The sequence below is a fragment of the Symphalangus syndactylus genome, chromosome 10, assembly GCF_028878055.3.
Source record: "Symphalangus syndactylus isolate Jambi chromosome 10, NHGRI_mSymSyn1-v2.1_pri, whole genome shotgun sequence".
NCBI lineage: Eukaryota > Metazoa > Chordata > Mammalia > Primates > Hylobatidae > Symphalangus > Symphalangus syndactylus.
In genome coordinates, this window is record NC_072432.2 from 21,847,559 (window position 1) to 21,859,594 (window position 12,036).

Here is a 12,036-nt window from a genome sequence, read left to right on the forward strand (position 1 = left end):
AGGAGTTCAAAACCAACCTAGGCAACATAGGGAGACCCCTTTCTCTATAGAAAATAAAAAAAAATAGTTGGGTGTGGCAGCATGCACTTGTAGTCCCAACTACTCAGGAGGCTGAGGTGGGAGGATCGCTTGAGCCCAGGAGTTTGAGGCTGCAGTGAGCTACGATCATACCACCGTACCCCAGCCTGGGTGACAGGGTGAGACCCTGTCTCTTAAAAGAAAAAAAGCCAAAAAACAAAAATCAGAAGTGCATTATTAAGGTGAAACTTGAGGTGCTATGAAAGTACCTAGAATTGACGTCTTACCCGTATTGCTTGAGCAACAAGGAGGAACCACAGGACAGTCTGCTAGTTAGGAAGAGTGCTGAAGGCCGAGTAGAAGTTGGCCAGGACTGGGAAAGGGTTAGGGAGGCAGAGTGGGCATAGGCTGGATTTGCAAGCTGAGAGCAAAGAGGCAGAAACCTGCTCAGAGACCTTGGGACAGGGGAGAAGATGAAGTCCAGGAAAGGGCAGGTGAGTGCAGAGTGGGTTCACAGGGTACTATCAGGCTCTATGTTCACATTTGTTTTTTAAGATTAGAATAAGACTCAGGGAGAGACACATTCATGTCTGCGTTTTAGAAAGAGCGCTGTATAGGCTTCCTAAGGTGGATTGCAAAGCCAGAGAGACTGCTGAGAAGCTTTTACTGGAATCCATCTGTGAGATGATGGTGGTTCCTACTAAGATCGTGACTGTGAGAATGAAGGGGAAAAGATGAATCAAAGAGCTATTAAAGTGGTGGAATTTACAGGATTTAGAAACTGAGTGGGTGTGGGTGAGGCAGGAGTCTTGGATGAAATCTGAGTTTGTTTTGTTTTCTTGTTTGTTTCTGAGAACATGAACATGGCTCACTATAGCCTCGAGTCCAGGCTCAAGTGATCCTTCTGCCTCAGCTTCCTGTGTAGCTGGGACCACAGGTGTGTGCCACCATGGCTGGCTAATTTTGGGATTTTTTTTTCTAGAGATGAGGTCTCACTTTGTTGCCCAGGCTGATTGCGAACTCCTGGGCTCAAGCAGTCCTCCTGCCTCAGCCTCCCAAAGTGGTGCTGGGGTTATAGCATGAGCCACCATGCCTGGCTGGTTTTTTTTTTTTTTTTAATTTAAATAAGAGCATTTGTAGATGTTGCATCAGAGAGAATGTGAAAAATGTAGACATGTCATGTAAATTACCAAGTGCTGGGCTTGGCACATGGTAATTTTCCAATAAGGTTGCTATCTATTGTCATTGTTGGCTAAACTGGTCTAATTAATCTTAACAGAACTCTGTATGAAGTGCTGTTCATAGTCAATATTTTGCATTCTCTAAGCAGACTCAGGTTGGAATTGCAGCCTTTCAGTCCAGGGGCAAGTTTCTTAACTTTTCTTGGCCTTACTTTCCTCGTAGAATATCAAGCTAGCAATGCATTCATGAGAATTTGAGATAAGAGATGTAAAGTGCTTTAAGCAACACATAGCAGAAGCTTAGTCAATGAACAAAAGGCATTATTGTTGGTTCCCAGCCTCCAAATGAAGCCACAGGACTCTTATCTATCTTTGTATCTCCCGTAGACCTTACCTGCCTCTCATAGCATCTTACACTTATTAACTGCTTAATACATATTTATCAAATCCATAGTAACTTTTTATTTCATCTTGTTGAGGCTGTTCGCCCTCCATTAAAAAGGTTTTTTGGGAGAGAGCAGTGGCTCACGCCTGTAACCCCAGCACTTTGGGAGGTCAAGTCAGGCGGATCACTTGAGGTCAGGAGTTCAAGACCAGCTTGGCCAACAGAGTGAAACCCCATGTCTACTAAAAATACAAAACTTAGCTGGGTGTGGTGGCAGGTGCCTGTAATCCCAGCTACTTGGGAGGCTGAGGCAGGAGAATCACTTGAATCCGGAAGGTGGAGGTTGCAGTGAGCCAAGATTGTGCCACTGCACTCCAGCCTGGGCGACAGAGTAAGGCTCCATCTCAAAAAAAAAACAAAAAAAATTCTTCTTACGGATCTGTTCTTTAAAAAGGTTTCTTTCTATGGTTCTATTTTTATGGTTTATCTTTACTTAAAATTTATTGTTCTTGATTCTTTTTTTTTTTTTTTGACTTAAAAATGATGACTGACACTTCCTAATTTATGATTAGGAAGTTCCCTTCACAACACCCCCGCCTCCATTTCCGCTGCTAACCCCTCACATGAGTGTGTTCAAATGAGATCTTGTTCCTGGTCTGGCTTAACTGTGATAAGAATTATTCAGGCCATGGAGCTTTTTCCAGAATTGTCACTGGGCTTCAAGACTTCCACCAAAGTCAAAATCAGTCAGCGATGGACTACCTCAAACAGCTTGAATTGAATTAAAATGAACCATAGCACTAGAAAGGCATGTAATTGGATCTGAAATATTGTGCAGGAACAATATCAGGTCTCAGGCAAGACAGGCAATTAGCAGCTTTGTGATAATAAAGAATTTGAAATAGCTCTTGAGTTCATAACTCGTTGTCTGTTTTGGTTGGGGGATTCAAAATCTGTATTTTACTATTTTACCTGTGACATTAGTGTAAGCATCCGATGGATTTACACTAGTAACATTGATCTTTTCTCATTTTACTCCCTTTTACTGATTATAAATGTCATAAACATTAAAAACTGGAAAATACATTAAAGTGTAATGAAGGAATAAAAATGGTCGATCTTCACTCCTCCCGCTCAAAGATAAGCTTAACATTTTAGTATCTCTGGCTGTTAAGTCCTATTTATGTGTAGATACATACACTCCGTATAAATTTTTATCGCACTTAATTTACTTAAACTAGTTTTGTGTTTTGCTTTTTCAGGTAATAGGAGCATTTTTCTTTATTTTCCTCATTTTTTTCTTTACATCAAAGAGCATACAGAATATAAGAGCATTTTTCTATGTCATTAAATATTCTTTGCAAATATAATTGAATGGTTGCGTAATGTTCCATCCTGTTTATATGTAAACATTCCTATGTTATAAGACATTTTGTTGCCATTCTATATAATGCCATAATGGACTCTTTGAGCATAAATCTTTTTTACACATGTCAAAATATTCCCTTAAGACAGATTCTCACCAGCAGGGCAACATTTTTAAGACTCGGGATACTTACTGCTAAATTACTTTTCAGACAAGTTGGGCAAATTTGCACTTTTGCCAGCGTTGTGGCTAGGAGGTTGTCATATCTCCACGCTCACTACAATCTTCCTGTTTTCACAAACAAGTCAGTGAATGGGCTGGATTTGTTGTAACTGTCTCTCAAGTGATGCTTTCTATTGGATTCCCACAATATGACTACTGCTAACTTTTAAAGACTAAGTTACTATTTTAAATGGAAAGATTTTTTCTCGAATGTGTAGCTGGATATCTATAAATAAAAAATTGCAATTGGTTATTTGGTGTTTCTTGCATTGCTAGTATAAGTTCCTTAAGTATTATATAGATATTATTTTTATTATTTAGCATTTATCCCACGATAAAACTGGAATCATGTATGCCTGATACAGATTGACTGTGTCCCCACCCACATCTGACCTTGAATTGTAATAATCCCCACATGTCAACGGTGGGGCCAGGTGGAGATAATTGAATCACGGGGGCTGTTTCCCCCTTACTGTTCTCCTGGTAATGAATAAATCTCACGAGATCTGCTGTTTTTATAAATGGGAGTTCTCCTGTGCAAGCTCTCTTGCCTGCTGCCATGTAAGTCATGGCTTTGTTCCTCATTTGCCTTCCGCCATGATTGTGAGGCCTCCCCAGCCATATGGAATCGTGAGTCCATTAAACCTCTTTCCTTTATAAATTACCCAGTCTCAGTTATATCTTTATTAGCAGTGTGATAACAGATTAATACAGTCCTTCTCCCCCACCATGTTTTGGGGCTTATGTAGGGATAGTAATTCCTAATAAATACTTTACTTCTTTGGTATTTGGACCTCTGGACAGCTTTTTGAAATTTTAACAGTTTTCTATTATCTTGTACCCTCTGGAATTTATAAAAAATACACTGTGCTTCAGGTTTAGTTTGTAGAAGTGAGAATTTTATGTACGTAGCTTCTATTCTTTTCATTTCTCACTAAGAAGTCAAAATTTAAACCAGACTTCATGTTTGTCTGGACATAAAAGAAAAAGTAATTATTTGTAGAGTAATTTAATTGAGTAGGTCTTAGGGCATAGCTCTCCATATTACATGCCCAATTTCCTTGCAAACGTCAACAAAAAAAAAAAGGAAAAAACTTTATTGGAATTTTAGAGTTAAAGCACATTGTACTTTATTCACTTTAGAATAAACCGTTTGGCTCTTTCATTCTTTAATTAGGATTTAAACTAGTTATTATACTTTCCTTCCCTCTATTCAGTTCAACTGAGTCTCACTGATGCCAACTAAATACTAGATACTATGTAACTATTGGGGATAAAGGAGACCTTCTGCCCACCCCACCTCTAACCTGACGAAGCCCCTGATGAAGTCAAAGGAAGACAAATCCATGCAGTGCTGGGATATACTGTGGAACCTCATGATGTATTCATTATGAGTCCTCCTCTCCACCACACTCCAGTTAGTTACTTAGATAAACCATATCTATGCACAAATGAACGGACTATTAAAAATTAGTTATCCTAGCGCTTGAACCCGGGAGGCGGAGGTTGCAGTGAGCCGAGATCGCACCACTGCAGTCCAGCCTGGGCGATAGAGTGAGACTCTGTCTGAAAAAAAAAAGTTCTCCCGTAAGCATTCCTATGTCCTTAATACCACTTTCTGTTCCTGCCTTGCATCTGTGCATCTTTTCCTTTGTGTCTGGCCAAATACTGTAAATGCTCATAAATATCAAGTAATATGATGCAAAGAGATTGTAAACTAAAACTGAAAACCTTAAAGATGCAGTTTGTTATGAAGCTGCTGAAAGAGATACTGGAGAAATGCCAAAATACCTCCAAAGCCAAAGTCTGGCTGTGTGACTGTGGAGCATATAAAAGCTTCTCATGACTTAGTTTCCTCACTAATATCTGCCTGATTAACCACATAAGATTTGAATTAAAAAGCAAGTAAAATGATACCTAAAAGCACTACTTAAATAATAAAGTACCTGGCCAGGCGCAGTGGCTCAGGCCTGTAATCCCAGCACTTTGGGAGGCCAAGGCGCGCAGATCACGAGGTCAGGAATTCGAGACCAGCCTGGCCAACACAGTGGACCGTCATCTCTACTAAAAATACCAAAAATTAGCCAGTTGTGGTGGCATGTGCCTGTAATCCCAGGTACTTGAAAGGCTGAGGCAAGAAAATTGTTTGAACCCGGGAGTTAGACCCTTAACAGCCCAAGAGGAGAAATTGGTAGGAATGGTATCAAGACAAGTGCTTCAGAATAGAAGAAGTTGCATAACAACCAGTTAATAGAGGACCTTGGTAAAAAAAAAAAATGATAGTCTTCAAAAATATTTTTGCAAAACTTTTTTCATCACTGGGATACCAAAGTCATGAAAAGAATGTAGTCTCACATAATTTTGTCAGAAAAATTATCTTCCCTCCCCACCAAACCTAACACTCAACTAATTCTTTGTTCTAACCATTAGGGCATATTTATAATGATGACTTATTTTGATTTTTTTTATCATAAAATCTTAAGCCCTTTAAAAGTGACATATTATTCGGTGTTGGTCTCTATATTTTGATTATCTACTGCTATGTGAAAAAACCACCTACCCATTCGGGGTGCTCTAACAGAATCATATAGCCTGGGTGGCTTACAGAAAAACAGAAATTTGGCTAGGCGTGGTGGCTCACGACTGTAATCCCAGCACTTTGGGAGGCCGAGGTGTGTGGATCATGAGGTCAGGAATTGGAGACCAGCCTGGCCAGCATGGTGAAACCCCGTCTCTGCTAAAAATACACAAAATTAGCTGGGCATGGTGGCGTGCACCTGTAATCCCAGCTACTCAGGAGGCTGAGGCAGGAGAATCGCCTGAACCCAGGAGGCAGAGGTTACACTGAGCCTTGATCGCGCCACTGCACTCCAGCCTGGGTGACAAAGTGAGACTCCATCTCAAAAAAACAAAACAAAACAAATCAGAAATTTATTTCTCATCATTCTGAATGCTGAGAAGTCTAAAATCGAAGCCCTGGCAGATTTGGTGTCTCGTGAGGGCCTATGTCCTGATTTGCAGATGGTCATCTTGCTGGGTCTTCACATGGTGGAAGGAAGGAGAGAGCTCTTTGGGGTCTTCTTAATAAAGGGACTAATTCCATTTATGAAGCCTCTACCTTCATGAGTTGATCACCTCTCAAAGGCCCTACCTGCTAATACTGTTACTGGGGATTAGGATTTCAACATAGGAATTTTGGAGGGACACACACATTTATAGCACCAACCCTAAGCCAGAGGTTACAAACAACCACCATTGTATTGTCCCTCATCATTCTGTGGGTTGGTCAGACTCTGCCTGTTGCATTTAGCTGGGCCTGACGTCATTTGGGATCTTGGCTAGACTAGAATGTCCAGGATAACTCACTTAATCTGCTACCTTCACAGGGACGGCTGCAAGGCCGAGATGATTGGGGGCCCTGGGATGGCTGGAGCCTCTCTCTTTCTCTCCATATTGTCTCAGGGCCTCCTCTTCTCCATGTAGGAAGGTAGCCAGACTTCTTACATTGCAACTCAAGGTTTCACAAGGCACAAAAGCAGAAGCTACTTCCAATGATATGGGTCCTAAACTGGCTTTGCATCACTTTATTCACGTGCTGTTGGTTAAAGTGATTCACAGACCAGCTCTGGTACAGGGTAGAAGGGGGCTACACAAGGATTTGAGTATTGGAAAGCACTGAAGGTCATCATGAAGGCTAACGTACTGTAGGAAGCACATTCATCGAAAACGTCATTTCCAGTACTGCTTATCCGTGGATAATGAGGACCTCCTGTAGCTGTAGTCACTTTGGTGCATCATTTCCAAAAACCTAATGAGTTGTGATGTCAATTGCAGCTGTCAATCTACTTTTAATAATCACAGGCCTCAAATGAAGAAATTCATTTACAGGATAAGCAAATTGTAGCTTCAGTTTGGTTCATAAACTTAAGCCCCTTATTGCTAATTTTTTGAAAGAAAAGTTTATACTGATTTGTCCTAGGATACTCAGCAAATATTTGGAAATAATTCAAAGTTTAATGTATAATCATAATCCTATCGCTTCTCGGCCTTTTGGCTAAGAACAAGTGTAGTGTCTGTTCTTATCAGTTTAATAATCATAATCCTGAACATTTGTATAATATTATTATTATTTTGAGATGGAGCCTCGCTCTGTTGCCCAGGCTGGAGTGCAATGGTACGGCCTCGGCTCACTGCAACCTCTGCCTCCCGGGTTCAAATGATTCTCCTGCCTCAACCTCCTGAGTAGCTGGGACTACAGACGCATGCCACCACACCTGGCTGATTTTTGTATTTTCAGGAGAAACAGGATTTCACTGTGATGGCCAGGCTAGTCTCGAACTCCTGACCTCGTTATCCACCTGCCTCGGCCTCCCAAAGTGCTGGGATTACAGGCCTGAGCCACCATGCCCTACCTGATACTTTATTATTTAAGTGGTGCTTTTAAGTATCGTTTCACTTGCTTTTTATTTCAAATCTTATGTAGTTAATCAGGCAGATATTCTGGTTTTCAAGTGAGGAAACTAAGTCATGAGAAGCTTTTAAATGCTCCACAGTCACACAGCCAGAAAAGATTGGAGCCAAGACTCCAAGTTTTGGGTTCTTCCTTTTTTTATTTTTATTTTTTATTTTTTAAAGACAAGGTTTTACTTTGTTGGCCAGGTTGGAGTGCAGGGGTGTGATTAAGGCTTACTGCAGCCTCAGCCTCAACCTCGCAGGCTCAAGTGATCCTCCCACCTCAGCCTCCAGAGTAGCTTGGACCACAGGAGTGCCCCACCATGCCCAGCTAATTTTTGTAGAGACAAGGCATTGCTATGTTGCCCAGGCTGGTCTCAAACTTCGAGACTCAAACAATTGTTCCACCTTAGCCTCTCACGGTCCTGAAATTACAGGCTTGAGCTGCTGTGCCTGGCATTGGGGTTTTGTTCAAACCACCGTTCCATCCCAGAATTCTCTCTCTCTCTCTTTTTTTTTTTTTTTTTTTTGAGACAGGGTCTCACTCTGTCACCCAGATTGGAGTGTAGTGGTGTGATTTTGGCTCACTGCAGCCTCTGCCTTCCAGGCTTAAGCAATACTACCACCTCAGCCTCTCAAGTAGCTGGGACTATAGGCACACACCACCATGCCTGGCTAATTTTTGTGTTTTTAGTAGAGATGGGCTGGCCATATTGTGCAGGCTGGTATCAAATTCTTGAGCTCAAGCAATTTGCCTGCCTTGGCCTCCCAGAGTGCTGGGATTACAGGCATGTGCCACCATGCTGGACCTAGAGTTCTCTTTTAAACTTTGAAGGACGTGAAATGGAAATTCATTCTGTCTTTCGATAGATAGATAGATGATAGATAGATAGATAGATAGATAGATAGATAGATAGATAGATAGATGTCTGCACATGCATATAAAATACACATTTTTTTTATTAGAGATGGGGTTTTACCATGTTAGCCAGGTTAGTCTTGAACTCCTGACCTCAAATGATCCGCCCACCTCTGCCTCCCAAAGTGCTGGGACTACAGGCGTGAGCTACTGCGCCCAGCCTAAAATATACTTTTAAAAATCCATTCTGGAAGTATAGCTTTCATTGTCAGTTAATGATCTATAGGTAGTCAATAAAATCCATTTCAAGTTAAAGGAATCACAGATGCATGGATGCCATCTGGAAGTTATCTGGTCAACCCCTTCATTTCACAGACGGGAAAAATAGGTGTGGAGTGGTTAAGTAAGTTGCCCAAACCCACACAGCTATTTAGTGAAGAGCCATGGATTCTTGCCTGTGAACCCATCGTTTTACCAACTAGACCTCACCACCTCAAGAATAGCCTTCCGGATGAAACTGTGACAGGAATATAGATTATTTTACATGTTGCAAACATTTGTCTACGGTTTGCCAGGACTTAAAAGTAATACAAATTTTAGGCACTTTACTGATCAAATACAGCTAAAGACCACTTGTGCAGCTGGCTCGAAGTATCGCTATTTCTGGGAGGCAACCTATGACTAGGATTCCATGGGACAGAAAATCCCCTGTAGAAAAAGCAGAGGGCAGACTTCAACGTGGAGAGTTCTTTATGAAGAAAAGCAAGTGATAACCATTGTATTCCAGTAACTTGGTGTATGTTTCACTCTCAGGAATATATGTTGCTAGCAAAATCAAGAATTTTACATCAAACATTCTCAAGGCATTGAGTGTGGAACCTTCTGAGAATGAAAAGGGCAGAGATGAGATCTCCATTTTTCAAATTAAGTAAAATTTAAAGGTCAGTTACTCCAACAGTGTCTTGACAATAATATTGCACTTGTCCCAACTCTAGGATGTCACTATAGTGAGTAATGTTGCACTTTGATCTGGGTTGAAATACTGTTTTCTTCCTCCTTCTCCCTTTTCCTCCTTTGTTTCCGTTTTTTTGTTTTTTGTTTTTTGTTTTTTTTTTTGGAGTTGGAATTGGAGTTTTGCTCTTGTTGCCCAGGCTAGAGTGCAATGGCACGATTTTGGCTCACTGCAACCTCTGCCTCTTGGGTTCAAGTGATTCTCCTGCCTCAGCCTCCCATGTAGCTGGTATTACAGGTGCCTGCCACCACGGCTGACTAATTTTTGTATTTTTAGTAGAGACGGGGTTTTACTATGTTGGCCAGGCTAGTCTCAAACGCCTGAACTCAGGTGATTTGCCTGCCTCAGCCTCCCAAAGTGCTGGGATTACAGGCATGAGCCACCATGCCCAGCCCCATTAAAAACAAACAAACAAAAAAAACCACATGTTTTCAGTTGGCCACTAAACAGAGAAATTTGGGAAGCCAGTGGTACTAGTTACAAGTTTGTAGACCACAGTCTACACAAAGGCCATCTGTTCAATCCTGGTGACTTGAGGTTGACTGGCCCATGTTAAATTGAAGAGTTAATGAAGCCACAAGCTGATTTTTTTCATTCAAGGAGTCTGATGTGTTTTCTGGGTTTTTAAATGGCTTCAATGAATTTACTTACCAGTTTAAGATGAACAGCTCACATCAAGGAATGCAGGATGGCGAAAGCCTGAGCTGACCCAGAGGAGGAGACCTTTCCCAGGCTGACCTGTCTGCAAAGGCCTTTTCCCAGCGCTGTCACTTCCTGGGTGCATCACTGCCATAGTCCTCGTAATTGTTTAGAATTTGCAAATTTCCTCAGGTTTTCTCACATTCTTAGTCAATTTAAAAAAAAAAAAAAAGGAAAGCTTGGGAATGAAACCCAACGTTTTCCTCCAACGACAAGCTGCTCATTTGTGTCTCTGAGCAGTTTTGCTTTATTTATGTCACAGTTTAAAGAACTTGCTGGGTCCCATTATTGCTCTGTATCCTGAAGTGGTGGGATTTCTTTCTCTTCATTCAGGCATGGTTATTGATTCTTTTGACAGTGTTTAATATTAAAAGTTATAAATCCACATGCAGTAGGGCCATTACACCATTAATATCTGAGAGAGTAGAAGCGTGGTGACTGTGTCCAAGGAGGGACTCCTGGTGTCACCGTTGGTCAGCGTCCAGGCCCAGGCTGCTTCAAAGAAGACATGTTGCAGGTCTGAACCTGTATGCACAATGGAAGTATTCAAACAAGCTTTAAAAAAAAAAAAGGATGTATTTAAAACATATTTTTGTCACAAATCAAATGTCAGCGTTAAGTGCAGTGTTTCTAGAGTGCAGCCGCGCTCTGTGATGTAACACTTCAAAAAATAGAAGTGCTGATCTATTTGGGCCAGACAGCACTTTTTTCTTAGAAGTCCGTTTATTTGGAGGATACTTTTATAGTACCAGCAAGTCCAGTTAGAAAGTTCCATCTGCTCTGCCTCTTATTGCTTCTGGTTTCTTGCCATCTCCACTGGTGTCATCTCAGACAAGACACTACCTGATTTTTTCTGGATAATAGCGACATCCTATGGGGCTCCCTTCAGGTACAACGGGCCCCCTCCCTTCATCCATTCATACACGGCTACCAGGCTCTTCACTTCATATCATCTGCCTAAAACCCTGAGATGCCTTCCCATTTTTTTGTCAGTTAGTGTTTGTTCAGAGACACAAAACTATTAGGTTGGTGCCAAAGTAATTGTGGTTTTTACCATTACTTTCAATGGCAAAGACCGTGATTACATTTGCACCAACCTAATACTATGAGTAAAATGAAACAAGGGGTGTATGATAAGAATTAGACCTTTCATGGTTGGGGGAGGAGTTGGGAAACTCAACTTAAAACTGATCCACCAAAACTCAATTTTCTAATTTGACTATTGGATTTTTTTTTTTTTTTTTTGAGATGGAGTCTCACTCTGTTGTCCAGACTAGAGTGCAGTGGCACAATCTTGGCTCACTGAAACCTCTACCTCCCAAGTTCAAGCGATTCTCATGCCTCAGCCTCCCGAGTAGCTGTGATGACAGGCATGTGTCACCACGCCCGGCTAATTTTTGTATTTTTTATAGAGGCGGGATTTCAACATGGTGGCCAGGCTGGTCTCGAACTCCTGGCCTCAAGTGATCTGCCTGCCTTGACCTCCCAAAGTGTTGGGATTACAGGCGTGAGCCATTGTGCCTGACCTGATTTGACCATTGCATTTAAAATTATTAGACGAGTACCTTCAACCAGGTCGAGGGCTGGGTATAACAGAATCGGGGTGGGAGAAGAGCCTATGTTTATGAAATAAGGACAGTGTATTGCAGTTAAGAGAAGCTCTCCTCATTCACAGGTGAAATAGAGTTCTGGAAAGTCCTACCCTCTGAAATTCAAAATGCCACTGAAAAATATATTCAATCTACATGGACAGAATCATCTTAAGTATAATGGCCAGGGTGCAATAGCTGTGAGGAACTCTTAGTGAAACTGAACTAAAATTGCCCCCAAACTACCGTCCTG

The 12,036-nt window shown here is 41.4% G+C and overlaps 1 protein-coding gene and 2 pseudogenes across 11 annotated transcripts in view; all 3 read left to right on the top strand.

Annotated features, from left to right (window-relative positions):
• The window catches only part of LOC129491582 (uncharacterized), a 32,437-nt pseudogene extending 31,681 nt beyond the window's left edge, over positions 1–756 (top strand).
• The window catches only part of PTER (phosphotriesterase related), an 80,916-nt gene that overhangs the window by 32,503 nt on the left and 36,377 nt on the right, over positions 1–12,036 (top strand). For 4 of the 11 annotated variants that reach the window (XM_063610178.1, XM_063610175.1, XM_063610172.1 and 1 more), the window contains one exon: positions 9,297–9,424. The exons of the other annotated variants lie outside the window; for them this stretch is intronic. The gene's annotated coding sequence lies outside the window, so the exon portion shown is untranslated. The remainder of the gene's footprint in view (positions 1–9,296; positions 9,425–12,036) is intronic. 11 annotated transcript variants of the gene reach the window in all.
• Positions 7,207–7,368, top strand: LOC129492458 (uncharacterized; annotated as a pseudogene).